This window comes from Stegostoma tigrinum, chromosome 16 (genome assembly GCF_030684315.1).
Source record: "Stegostoma tigrinum isolate sSteTig4 chromosome 16, sSteTig4.hap1, whole genome shotgun sequence".
NCBI classification, from domain to species: domain Eukaryota; kingdom Metazoa; phylum Chordata; class Chondrichthyes; order Orectolobiformes; family Stegostomatidae; genus Stegostoma; species Stegostoma tigrinum.
Genome location: NC_081369.1, coordinates 120,905 through 135,707, shown reverse-complemented (window position 1 = coordinate 135,707; position 14,803 = coordinate 120,905).

The following is a 14,803-nucleotide window of genomic DNA, read 5'->3' as shown; positions in this document are numbered from 1 at the left end:
CTTGAGGCTGTTTTCATTAGAGAGAAGAAGGTTGAGAGGTGACTTAATTGAGACATATAAGTTAATCAGAGGGTTAGATAGGGTGGATAGGGAGAGCGTTTTTCTAGGATGGTGACGGCGAACACGAGGGGGCATAGCTTTAAAGTGAGGGGTGAAAGAATAGGACAGATGTCAGAGGTAGTTTCTTTACTCAGAGAGTAGTAAGGGAATGGAACGCTTTGCTTGCAACGGTAGTGGATTCGCCGACTTTAGGTACATTTAAGTCGTCATTGGATAAGCATATGGACATACATGAAATAGTGTAGGTTAGATGGGCTTCAGATCGGTATGACAGGTCGGCATAACATCGAGGGCCGTAATGTTCTAATGTTCTAATGTAATGTTCTCTCATATCCTCTCCCCCTTTCCCACACACCAGACCTTGCTACCGCAAAGCCTGCCATTACACACTACTTGTTGGTACTCACTACAGTCCCCATTAATAACTATTCACCGTCCCAGTCTGATCGTTATCAACTCCTTTGTCCGACAGCTATTCTCTATCGTTAGGCTCTATCCTATCGTTTACTTCCCTACCCCATCCCCCTCCCTATTTCATTCATCTAAACTGACGTTTTCCCAGCCACCCTCAGTTCTGTGGAAGGGTCTCTGTACACGAAACGTCAACTTTGACTTTATTTTCTTCACAAGCGCTGCCAGACCTGCTGAGATCCTCCTGTATCATTGTGCGTATCCTTCTTGCCATTCAGATTTTTGTCCTTTTTTTCACAACCCTGCACATCTGCTCTCTCATTTCTTTGTGATTTTTAAAACTTCCTTTCAATTTAGTGTGACAACCACTGCCATCCCAGAAAACGATAACGAGCTTAGAGCCCTGGCTGGAACACTAATCTCTGATTCATCAGGACACTGTTCCCAGCATAATTCAAATGAAGATCAGAGGGATTTTGATATGAATACCTACTGGTTCATTACGGTATCAGAACTGGTGGATAAAGTCGTTACGAACACATATGATACAATTGCCTTTCATAGTAGAGGCATAGAGCAGAGCAGAGACAATGTGCTGGAACTGTATAAGATGCCCACAGTGTCTAGGATGGGAAATGCAGGTATAGGGTAGCGGGTGGGAAATGCCGGGGTAGGGTGGGGGGGTGGGTCGGGGTGGGGAACGCAGGGGAAGGGTGGGGGTTGGGTTGGGGTGGGAAATGCAGGGGAAGGGTAGGGTGTGGGTCGGGGTGGGAAACGCAGGGAGAAGGCAGGGGGTGAGTACGGGTGAGAAATGCAGGGCTATCGGTCTGGGTTGGATGCTGTTTGAAGGGTCGGTGTGGACTAAGTGGCCTGCTTCCACACTGGAAGGATTCTATGATTCTCTGTTGGTTAGTCCATGCCTCGAGTATTGTATGCGTTCTGGAATCCAGATTATTGGAGGGATGTGGTAGCACTGGAGAGGACCTTTACCAGAAAGTTGCCTGGGTGGAGTTATGGAGAGAAATTGAATGGACTGGCGTTGCTTTCCCTAGAGCAGAAGAGAGGAAATATGTTTGAAATATATAAAATTATAAGGGGCATAGATAGGGCAGACTGGAAGAAACTTCTCCCTCGATGGAGGGATCAATGACGTATGCTATGGATTTATAGTTAAGAGGGTAAGGTTTAGAGGAGTTGAGAGGAAAAACTTACACCAGAGTGTGGTGAGAATCTGGAACTCACTACCTATAAGGGTAGAAATATTTACATGTGCACTTGCAATGCTAAGGCATTATGAAACTATGGGCTAAATGCTAGAAAATGAGATTAGAATAGTTACATGGTTGTTATTGATGTGCACAGATGCAATGGGCCAAAGAGCCATTTTCTGTCCTCTACGACTTCACAAAACTCTTCTTAACAGAAAAACACTCTCTTCTGTAGAATTTGTGCCCGAGCACGTGAATTATAATTCATTTCTGCCATATCAATCACATTTGCCTGACTAATCTTATGTACCCTATGCCCATTTGCATGCCGCTCAGTTAGTAATCTGGAGATTATTATCCTTTGTTATTATGCTTTTTAATTTATCCTAAACTACTTGTGATCTCTCAGCAAAATCCCCTCCAGTCCGAGCAATGTCATTGGCATGTGGTGGACAATGAGAACTGGATGCCTCTGCTCCCACACCAAATTCCTCCTGAACTCAGATGAGTTGTTCCTAACTTTGGCACCAAGCAGTCTCACAGTATTTGGATTCTCTGTATTTACTGCTGGGAACAGTATCTATTCCCCAAACTATGGTATCCCTAACTAGTACTGTGACTATGAACACTTTTTTTCTGCCACTTGAATAATGCTGTATACGACAGTGCTTTGGTCAGTTCACTCATCCTCTCTGTAGCCTGTGCTACAGTCTGACTACATCAGCAGCAAAAACTTGTATCTATTGGATAAAGGGCTCCTGAACAAATGGAAAATTTTGGAACCACAAACCTGCCTCATTCGCAGTCACACATCCTTGTTTCATTGACCGCGCATCAAATTTGAGGTAATTAATCTAAGAAGCGTAACTGCCACCTGGAACAGTGTCCAGATAACTCAGTCCGCTCTGACGTGTCACAGTGTCCACAGCTCAGGCTCCAGCTTATTAACTCGGAGTTGAAGTTCCCTCGAGCAGCAACATTTGCTGCAATTGGTTCACTGCGAATTGCCCCAACACCAGCAGCTCCTGCAGAAATGTAATCTGCCCAATCATTCTACTTATTTAATTTGGACATTAAATATTTTAAAAGTAAATTTTTTACCATTATAATTCTACTGTGATAATGCCTCCTGATCTAAACCGCTTTTCTTTGTTCACTCTTAGGACTTGGTGTCACTTGCTGGCCAATGATGATTACATATGCCGAATTGCCCTTTAGAAGGTGGTGGAAAGCTACCTTCTAAAACCACTGCAGTCCATGTTCTGCAGTTTGACCCACAATACCATTGGGGAGGGAATTCCAAGATGTTGACCCACTAACAGTGAAGGCAAGGTGATATCCTTCAAAGGATGGTGAGTGGCTGGAAGGGAACGTGCACGTGCTTCATGTATCTGCTGCCCTTGTTCTTTGAGATGGAAGTGGTTATGGGTTTGGAAGGTACTATCCAATGATCAATGATTTCTGCAGTGCATCTTGTTTAAAATACACATTGCTGCAACTGAGTGTCAGTGGTGGAGGGAGTGGATTCTTGTGGATGTGGTGCCAATCAACTGACCTGCTTTGTCTAGTTGGTCTCAAGCTTCTTTAATGTTGTTGCAGCTGTACCAATTCAGGCTATGGGGTGTATACCATCACATTCCTGACTTGTAGATGGTGGACAGGCTTTGGGGAATCAAGAGGTGAGTTATTCACTCTAGTATTCCCAGCTGCTGACCTGTTCTTGAAGCCACTATATTTATATAGTGAGTGCAGTCAGTTTCTGATCAATGGTAAACCCCCCTCCCTCCCGGACGTTGATAGTGGTGCATTCAGTGATGGTAACATCAATGAATGGCAATGGACAATAGCCAGCTCATTTCTGATTGGAGATGGTGATTGCCTAGCATTTGTGTAGCATATGTGGTACTTGCTACTTGTCAGCCCAAGTTTGAATGTTGTGCAAGTCTTGTTGCATTTGAACATAGATTGCTTTAGTACCTGAGGAATCACAAATAGTTTTGAACATGGTGCAATCATTGGCAAACATCCCCACTTCTGACCTTACGATGGAGAAAAGGAAAAGTCATTGATGAAGCAGCTGAAGATGATTGGGCCAAGGACATGTCTGTGAGCAATTCTTGCAGAGATGTCCAGGAGCTGAGATGACTGACCCCCAATAACCACAATTATCTACCTTTGTGCCAGGTATGACTCCAAACAGTGAAGAGTTTGCCCTAATTCCCATTGGTTCCAGTTTTGTGAGGATTCCTTGATATCACATTCAGTCAAGGTCTATCACTTTTGCCTCATCTCTGGAATTCAGCTCTTTTGTCCATGTTTGTGCCAAAACTGTAACAAGGCCAGAAACTGAGTGGCTCTGGTGGAATCTAAACTGGGCATCAATGAGCATCACCTTTTGTTTTTTCTGAGCAGGTGCTGCTTTATAGCACTGATGAGGTCACCGTCCTTCATTTTACTGAACTTCGAGAGTAGACTGATGGGCGGTTATTGGCCGGGTTGGATTTATCCTACTTTTAGTGTGCAGGACATATCTGAGTAATTTTCCACTTTGTTGGTCAGTGCTTTGTCATAACTATAGTGGAAGAGCTTGGCTAGGTGTGATGCAAGTTCTGAAGTCAAGACTTGAGTACTATTCCTGGAATGTTGTCAGGGGCCCATAGCCTTTGTGGTATCCAGTGCCTTTTGCTGTTTCTCGATGTGAAAATATTTTGAGGGAGTCTGGTCTGGTCCATTACAGTTGATGCCAGGTTGAGATTTCCGAGCAATTGATACAACTGAGTAGCTTGCTAGATCACTTCAGAGGGCATATTGTACTCGGTCTGAAGTCACATCTAGGCCAGACCAGGTGAAGATGGCAGATTTCCCACCCTGAAGGACAGTTGTGAGCCAGATGGTGTTTTCTGACAATGATTTCATGGTCATCCATACATTCTTAATTCTGGATATTTTAAATTAAAGATTGTCCATATTCTTTGAATGTTATGATATTTGAAGCACTCATCCAAATATTTTTCAAAGATTAAATTGTTTTCTCAAATGCCCTCTGAAACCTCTGTCCCTTACCCTAACTGTCTCATGATTGATCCCTCATCCAATGGTAACAGTTGCTCTTTATTCACCCTATCCATGTCCCTCATAATCTTTTAAACCTCAATCATATCTTGTCTACTTGAAAGAAAACAATCCAAGCCCATCTAATCTCTCCTTACAGTTCAATTGGTCCATCCCAAGCAAGATCCTGCTGACTCTCCTCTCTACCCTCTCTAGTGCTAGCCTTCCTGCAGTAAGGTGATCAGAACTACATACAATTGAACTAATCTGGTAATTGTGGGTTGGCACTAGGGGAAAAAAAGTGATCATGAAAGCTGCTGCATTGTCATGAAAAGCCAAGTGATTCACTGAAATCCTTCAGGACTGGGAACCTTCCACCAGTTTGAACCTACACAAGACACTGACCTCTCTGGGTAGGTCGACAGAAAGAGGCAGAATGGCAGAGTGAGAAAGAAAGGCAAGAATTTTTATTTCTCAACAAATCAACCAGAACTTTGACACAATCTCCCAAATCCACAACAAAGAAGGACCGGTGTAGTAGGCTCATGGGAATGCTAACACCTCCAAGTTCCATCCAAGCCACACACTGTTCTGACTTATCTGGCATCCAGTATAGCGGAAGTTTTCACCATTTAAATATCAGGAAGACTGAAGCCGTTGTCTTCAGTACCTGATTCAAACTCCACTCCTGTGCCGTGACTCCATCCCTCTCCTTGTTAACTACGTAAGGCTGACCAACACTATTCACAGCCCGGGTGAAATACTTCACCCCAAGATGAGCTTCCAAACACATAGCCCCATCATCACCAAGGCCACCTATTTTTAACACAGTAACATCATCCAACTCCACCCTAATCTCAGCTCATCTACTGCTAAAACTCTCACCTATTCCTTTGTTATCTCTCAAAACTGAACTATTTTGATACAATCCTGGCTGAAATCCCACAGTTGAAGCTCCTTGTAATCTTGACTTCATCCAAAAGTCTGCTCCGCATCTGCTTACTCGCACCAAGCCTTGTTAACCCATTATGTCCTGTGTCCAATTTTGGGCCCCACACCTCAGGAAGGACTGTGTCCAATTTTGGGCCCCACACCTCAGGAAGGACTGTGTCCAATTTTGGGCCCCACACCTCAGGAAGGACATACTAGCCCTGGAGCGTGTCCAGTGGAGATTCACATGGATGATCCCTGGAATGGAGGTTTAACGTATGATGAACGGCTAAGGATCCTGGCATTGTACTCATTAGAGTTGAGAAGGTTGAGGGGAGATCTAATAGAAACTTACAAGATAATGTATGGTTTAGAAGGGGTGGACGCTAGGAAGTTGGTTCCGTTAGGCGGACCCGTGGGCGCAGCCTTAAAATTAGAGGGGGTAAATTTAAAACTGAAATGAGACGACATTTCTTCAGCCAGAGAGTGGTGGGCTTGTGGAATTCATTGCCGCACAGTGCAGTGGAGGCTGGGACGTTGGATGCCTTCAAGGCAGAGATCAACAAATTCTTGATCTCATAAGGAATCAAGGGCTACGGGGAGAGTGCAGGGAAGTGGTGTTGAAATGCCCATCAGCCATGATTTAAATAGCGGAGTGGACTTGATGGGCCGAATGGCCTTACTTCCACTCCTATGTCTTATGGTTTTATGGTGATGGCGAATCACCAAAGGCTCCTGGTTAAAATGGATCAAAATTTTAAAAGGCAGACAGAGGTGGCTGGAGAAATACAGGAGGTCTGGCAACATCTCTGGCGACAAAACAGTTTACACTTCAAGAACAGTGCCACTTCTTCAGAAGTGTTTTTGTTTCAGATCTCCAACATCTGTTCTGCTATGTTTTGTTTTATCAAAATTTTATCTTAAAATTTTATTTTATCTCTATCCTTGTGATCTCCTCCAGGCACACAGTCTCTGGTCAGAAAGTAGTCAAGGTGATGTCACACTCAGAGATAGTAGGAACTGCTGATGCTGGAGTCTGAGATAACAAGGTGTAAAGCTGGATGAACACAGCAGGCCAGGGCATCATCAGAGGAGCAGGAAAGCTGATGTTTCGGGTCTGGACCCTTCTTCAGAAATGGGGGAGGGGAAGGGTCCAGACCCGAAATGAACACAGAAAGTGGAAGATGATGATGGAAGGTAGATAGTGTCACATATGCGCAATAGTAGAAACCACATTTAAATAGTCAACAGAAGTCAGAGTAAAAGTAAAGCAAAACCTCACTAAACTATACCCATTGTAAAATTCAAAAAAATCTTAGGTGATGAAGAAGGGTAAAGGTGAAGCAGGACAATGAATGAACACAGATTTAACAAAGAACAAAGAAAATTACAGCACAGGAACAGGCCTTTTGGCCCTCCCAGCCTGCGCCGATCCAGATCCTCTGTCTAAACCTGTCACCTATTTTCTAACAGTCTGTGTCGATTTTCTCTCCACCTATCCATGTACCTGTCCAGATATATCTTAAAAGATACTATGGTGTCTGCATCTACCACCTCCGCTGGCAACACGTTCCAGGCACCCACCACCCTCTGCGTAAAGAACTTTGCATGCATATCTCCCATGAGCTTTCCTCCTCTCACTTTTAACTCATGACCCCTAGTAATCAAGTCCCTGACTCTGGGAAAAAGTTTCTCGCTATCCACCTTGTCTATAACCCTCATCAGACCTCAATCAGCTCCCCCCTCAATCTCCGTCTTTCTAATGAAAATAATCCTAATCTACTCAACGCTTCTTCATAGCTAGCGCCCGCCATACCAGGCAACAACCTGGTGAACCTCCTCTACATCATCTCCAAAGCATCCACATCCTTTTGGTAATGTGGCAACCAGAACTGTACGCAGTACTCTAAATGTGGCCGAACCAAAGTCTTATACAACTGTAACATGACCTGCCAACTCTTGATGAAGGAAAGCATGCCGTATGCCTTCTTGACCACTCTATTGACCTGTGTTGCCACCTTCAGGGAACAATGGACCTGAACACACAGAGCTCTCTGAACATCAATTCTCCCCTGGGCTTTTCCATTTACTGTATAGTTTGCTCTTGAATTAGAGCTTCCAAAATGCATCACTTGCATTTAGATCCACAGGAAAGGAGGTATACTTGTGGCACTCTTGCATTTTCTGAGTGTCATCCTGAGTGCGTGCATCTCTCGCTCTCACTCTTTCTGTGGTTCTCACTTGCCTGCCTGCATCTCTCTCAATCTTTCTCAGGTTCTAGCTTTCCCTGTCTGCATACCTGCATCTCTCTTGCTCTGGTTTCTAGTGCTAACTCTGTTATCCCTTCCTCTTAAACTCTATACTTCAACTTATAAAAGAAAGTTCATAATGTGCCGCTTGTGATGCACTTATAGTGTTCCTGTCTCTGAGCCAAGAGGCCCAGGTTCAAATCCCACCTGATCCAGAGGCAAGTAAGAACATCTCTATTTTTTTCTATATCCGTAAGTTCTCTCACACACAACTGAATGGCTTTCCTCCTCACCAACCACCATCACATTGTTTTTCCTCTTTATTACAATTGTTTACTGCTATTAAATCACCCACGTAACTAAGTGAATATTTACATTGAGACAACAAGGTATCGAGCTGGATGAACACAATGGGCCAAACAGCACCAGAGGAGCAGGAAAGCTGATGTTCCAGGTCTCATTGATAATGGGAACTGCAGATGCTGGAGAATCCAAGATAATAAAGTGTGAGGCTGGATGAACACAGCACACCCAGCAGCATCTCAGGAGCACAAAGCTGATGTTTTGGGCCTATACCCTTCATCAGAGGGTCTCATGGTTCCCGGCTCATCCGTGGTTTCTGGTAGGGCAACATTCAGATTAACTTCTTCAGCACGCAATCATCTACACATTTACCAATGAAGCCTGTAATACTAGTAGCAGACTCATTTAGGTTGGATGCCAAGTTCTTGAATATGGACCAGTCCACTTACTCCAAGCAGTCCTAAATAAACCCTTCTATTTCCTCAGACCAGCACTGCACTACTTTCTGTCCTGGGTCCTCATGCTTCAATTTCAGTTCGTAAGCCCAGCATTGTGATCTGATTTTCCAAAATGTGGAGAGGGGCTGCAGCACCAACACCCAACCACACACACCACATCCCCAACCTCACACCACCCTCACTCCCACAACATCCTCCCCACCCCCCCAACTCCCCATCAAGCTGGTAGAGGTTGAGAAGGAGCTCCGAAGAAACAAAGGACAGGACCTCTGAGCAACTACTTCCTGAGGATCAATGGTCAGGAACATCGCACCCACCATGAGCCCCTTCTCCAGAGTGTGGTGCATCCCATACAGTTTTGTTATGAGGGAGAAAAGTGGCCAGGCCCTGGAAGCTCAGAGGCACCAGACAGTGGCCCCCATTTCACCTCCATAGGTTCAGTCAGCCCTCATCACAGATGTTGAAGTTGGTGGCCCCACCATCACCATCTCCCCTGAAAGGACAACCCTCAGCCCCACCTCCATTTTCCAAACAGTAGGAAGTCCAGTTTTTCAGGCAGCACTGTTCTCAGTCCCCAAGCTGTGGACAGTAACTGCCATGCCTTTCCTAAAAACTGTACCTTAATGTGGAAGGCCCCAGTCAATATCAGCTGGAGAGGGTCCACACCCCAGTCAACAGCAGCAGGATAGGGCTTAGGCCCTGGTCAGCAGCAAGGCGGAGGGGGGAGAGAGAGAGAGACTCCAGTCCTCAGACAGTAACAGACCCCAGGCTCTGGTGATAGGAACCACATGCAATATTCTAAATGTGGCCGAATTAAAGTTTTGCATAGCTATGAAATAATTTGGTAAACTGTGATATTCAAAGCCCCAGCAACTGAAAGCAAGCATGCTGCAAGTCTTCTTGACCACCTTATCCACCTGTGTTGCCACTTTCGGGAATCTGTGGATCTGAGCGCCCAGATCCCTCTGTATGCCAATGCTTCTTCCATTGTTCTGCCATTGATAGTATAATTTGCACCTGAATTTGATAATCTAAAATGAATCACCTCACATTTGACCAGATGAGACTCCATTTGCCATTTGCAACAAATCTGTGATCTGTCTATATCCCACTCTGTCCTTTGACAATCATCGTCAGTATCTGCAAATCCGCCAATTTGGTGTCATTCACAAACTTACTAATCAGGGCCACCTATGTTTTCCTCCAGATCATTTATATATATTTATGACAAACAAAGGTCCCAGCACTGATCCCTGTAGAACACCACTGATCTCTGTCTTCTATGACCAAGCCAGTTCTGTATTCATCTAGTCAGCTTACCCCAGATCCATGAGACTCTACCTTCTGTACCAACCTGCCATGAGATACCTCATCAAATGCCTTAGTACAGTCCGTACAGACAACATTCACTGCCCTTCCCTCATCAATCAATCTTATCACCTCCCCATAAAGCTTACATCACATTGGTGAGACAAGACCTTCCCTGCACAAATCCATGCTGCCTATTGCTAACAAGTCCATTTGCTTTTAAGTATGAAGAAAGTCTGTCTCTCAGTATCTTCTCCAACAGCTTCCCCACCACTAATGTCAGGGTCACAGGCATCGAATTACCTGGATTATCTCTGTTGCCCTTCTGAAAAGAACAATGTTGGCTATTTTTCTTTCCAAGGCTAAACAGGATGGAAAGATATCTGTTAAGGCCCCAGCTATTTTCTTTCTTGCTACCCACAGTTTCCTGGAATGGATCTCTGGGGAATTATCTACCTTAATGTATTTCAAGACACCTAACACTTCCTCATTCATTACATCGACCTGCCTGAGAGTATTCACACACCTTTCTCTAACCTCAACATCCTTCCCGTCTGGATCATTGGTGAAAATATCGATGTACTCATTAAGAATCTCATCCATTTCCTCTGACTCTACAGATAACCACCCTCCTTTATCCTTAAGTGGGCCTACTGTTTCCCAGCTACCCTCTTAGTCCTAATAGATGTGTAAAATGCCTTTGGAATCTCCTTAAACCTGCTGGACAAGGACATTTCATTGCAACTTTTAGCCCTTGTAACTCCCTGCTTGAAGTCCTTCCTATTTTCTCCACATTCTTCAAGGACTTTGTTTTCATTTACCTATACCTTAAGTATGCTCCTCTGATTTTTGACTAAGCTGACGTTTTCCCCTGTCATCCAAGGTTCCTGAATCCTTTCATTCATGACCTTTACTTTCATCAGAACATGCCTGTGCTGCACTCTAATCAACTAGCCCTAAAAAACTCCCACATTTCAGATGTGGATTTACCCTCAACCAGCTGCTCCCAATCCACATTCTCTAATTCTTGCCTAATTCAGTTACAGTTGGCCTTCCCCCAAGTTAACACACTTATTTGAAATCCATGCTTGTCCTTATCCATGAGTATCCAAAGACTTATGGAATTATGGTCACTATTCCCAAACTGTTCCTCCACTGAATGTTTGATCACCTGGCTGGGCTCATTTCTCAATACCAGGTGCAGTATGGCCCCCTCACTCATTGGACTGTTTAAAAAACCCTCTTGGACACATGTAACAAATTTTCCCCTGTCCAAACCCCTACCGTGAAGAGAGTTCCAGTCAATACTGGCGGGGGAGGATGGGGAGTTAAAAATCATCAGCACAACTCTCTTATTTTCACATCTTTGCAGAATCATCAAAATCTATACCTCTACCTCTATTTCTCACTGGCAACTGGAAAGTCTATAATAAAATTCCAGTGTTGTGATTGCACCCTTCCTATTCCTGAGCTCTATTCATAATGCTTCGCTACAAGTTCTCTCCAGGTGATTCTCCCCCAACTCAGCTGTGATATGCTCACTAACCAGTAATGCAACTCCTTCACTTCTTTCACCTCCTCCCTCTATCTCAACTAAAACATTGATATCCTGGAACATTAAGCTGCCAATCCAGGGTCTAGGCCCGAAACGTCAGCTTTTGTGCTCCTGAGATGCTGCTGGGCCTGCTGTGTTCATCCAGCCTCACATTTTATTATCTTTTTCAACCATGTCTCTGTATAGCAACAACACCATAATTGCATTAATGCGAATACAGTCCAAACCTCCAGTTCCACTAAACTCAGTAATCTCTCCTTGACTGCTCTTCCTCTGAGCCGTATCATGGTCTCCATAGTCTCTTACTGAGCTGCTGCTCCAGTTCCCTCCAGTTTAGGTGCAACCCATTCTTCTTATACAGGACCCACCTTCCCTGGTAGACACCCCAATGACCCACATATCTGAAGCACTCCCCATTATACCAGATGTTTAGCCACATGTTCAATTGTATTCTCTCTCTGTTTCTGGCCTCAGTCAGAGGGAGAACGTGCAAACTCCACACAGACAGTCACCTGAGGGTGGAATTGAACCCGGGTACCTAGCGTTATGAGGCAGCAGTGCTAACCAGTGAGTAGCCAATGTAGACAATGAATTGTCTGTTTAGTATCCCATTTCAAGATGCTGCATACTCGTTCAGAGATATCCATGACCTTGGCACCAGGAAGGCAACATACCATCCTGGAGTCTCTCCAGGCTACAGAAGCACCCATTCTGTGGCTTGACAATCAAATCTCCATGTACAATGCTTTGTGACCCCCAACCCCCTGTACAGCTGGGTCAGCCATGGTGCTACTGCTGTGGCTGCTGCTGTCACCTGACCATCCCCATCATCATTATTCGTAATGGAATACTTATTTGACAGGGAACAGCTGCAGTGCACTCCTGCACTGACTTCCTGCTCCATCCAGCAGTTGTCCAATTATCTTCTTGTACCTTGGGTCTGATCATGGTTTTACAACTTTTATCCATGACACTCTCCACCACTGGCGTGCTCTTTAGTGTCTCCAACTGCCTTTACTCAAGCTGATGCGTTCACTCGGTGAGCAGCTGAAGCTGCATTCACTTCCTGCCATTGTAATTATCAGGGATGCTTTCAGCATCCATGACTGACCACATCTCACAGGTGGAACACACAACTCCACCAACTTACATGATTAACCCACTACTGGCAGTTTAGTTTACAAGGTAATTTTAAATTAGATTTCTAAAAACTACAGTTATCACTTTCTAACAAATAGCATCTCCCAATTTACTATGTGAACACCCTGTACTATCGAGAAGATTAGCTAACTGTACGAATTCGCTAGAAAAACTGAGGTGTGCCCTGTCATGCAGTGAGATTTCTTCGCTGTAGTACCAAGAAAATAAATGGATTGAAGTAAACAAGCACCTGGCCAGCACTGACCAATCAGAAACCATGCTCCTTTCCCCTGTGATGTCAGCAGGGTGATTCTGCGGAAAGGGTGGCAGCTGGCTCATGCTGAAAGGAACGTGGCTGTACAGAGACTAGGCCCCAGAACACTACCCACTCGATTGTAAATCTTCCCCTGCCTCTGGTGTCAGCTCCTCGAGAAAGGAATGAGTCAAAATCAAAACTCCAAAACTGAAAGTGACTTATTCCCGCTATCCATTTTCTGTCCTTTATCATTCCTCACACCAGGTCTCATTTCCCCATCACTACCTGGGCTCGCTGATGTACGTTGTCTTCTGGTTGAACAACAACTTTATTTATTAATTCTACATCCTTGTGTCTGCAAATCCCTTCCTAGCCTCATCCCTCCATCTCCATTCAATTGTTCCATCTCTTCATCAGTCAGCTGTTTCAGGTTACTTCACTGAACATGTACAGTTCACTACAGATAACAGAGAATGACTAACTCCTATCTGCTGCTACACCCTATTTTGACCCCCACCCACAATTTCTCACACACTATCACATTTACACACTTATTCATGCGCTCACAGACTCTCAGTCACTTACTTACATGTTTGTAAAACATACACCGAAAACCTCACAGTCTCTCAGTCACATGCAATCACACTACCTTGCAGACCCTGTCTCTCTCACACAAGAACATTATTTGCTGAAGTCAACTCATTCACAAACTTACATCCAATCTGCTCTCTCTCTCTCTGTCTCACACACAACTAAAAACACACAGACCGTCACAATCTCTCACCCCCATTCTCACATTCACACGCACAGTCCATGCTGACACTATCACGGGCATACATAGTTTTGTACAAACTCAAGTTATCTCACAAATTTAAAACAAACTCATACTCATCTGTAGGCAGTCTCTCAAACTGTCATTACCATAAAAAAAACACATTAACAACACACTCTCACTGTCTCACACACTCTGACACACACATACTTTCTAAATCTCACACACACACATACAATTTCACTTTCTCATATGTGGTATCTTTCTTGCATGCAATTTCTCTCAAAATCCAACACACAATTTCACTCTCTCTCTGTCCCATACACACAATTTCACTCTCTCCCACACACAATATCAGTTTCTCTGTCACACATACATTCTCATTCAAATAATGATCCTGGAGTGTTGGGGGAGGACTCCATGTGTCTTTTTACCTAAGTGTTTATGTGTGTCTTCCTCCTTGTGTGTGAGAATATCATGAGTGTGTGTCTCTGTATGTGTGAAATATTTGTCAATGCGTATATGCATTGTTCATCACTTTGGACTGTGTACACTGAGTGAGACAGTAACAATGTACATCACTCATGTCTGTCCATATCTGTGTGTTTGTATGACGGTCCATTACAGATGTGTTTGCCTCTGTGTGAGTGTACACTATGCAGACATGTATGCCTGTCTGTGTATTGTCTGAGTGGGTTTGTCTATATGTGACTATGCACAACACTGAGTGTATTTGTGTGTATGTGTGTATGAAACAATGTACATCAGTGAATGATGTGTGCTTGCGTGTGGGACTGTGTTCATCGCTGAAAGATTGTGTGTTCCTGTTTATTTTTATAAACATTGTACACCACATTGTGCCGTGTGTCAGCATACTCAGTGTTTGAAAAAGAACAGCAGTGTACATCACTGAATGCTTTCTGCCCATCTGTGCGTGTTTGCATGTATGACAATATACAGCACTTACTGGTATTCTTGCTTGTCTGTGATACTGTGCATCACTGAGTCAGGTATGTGTGTCTCTGAGTGAAATGTGTTTGTGTGTGAGACAGTGCATCACTGAACAGAGAACATTACAGCACAGTACAGGCCCTTTGGCCAT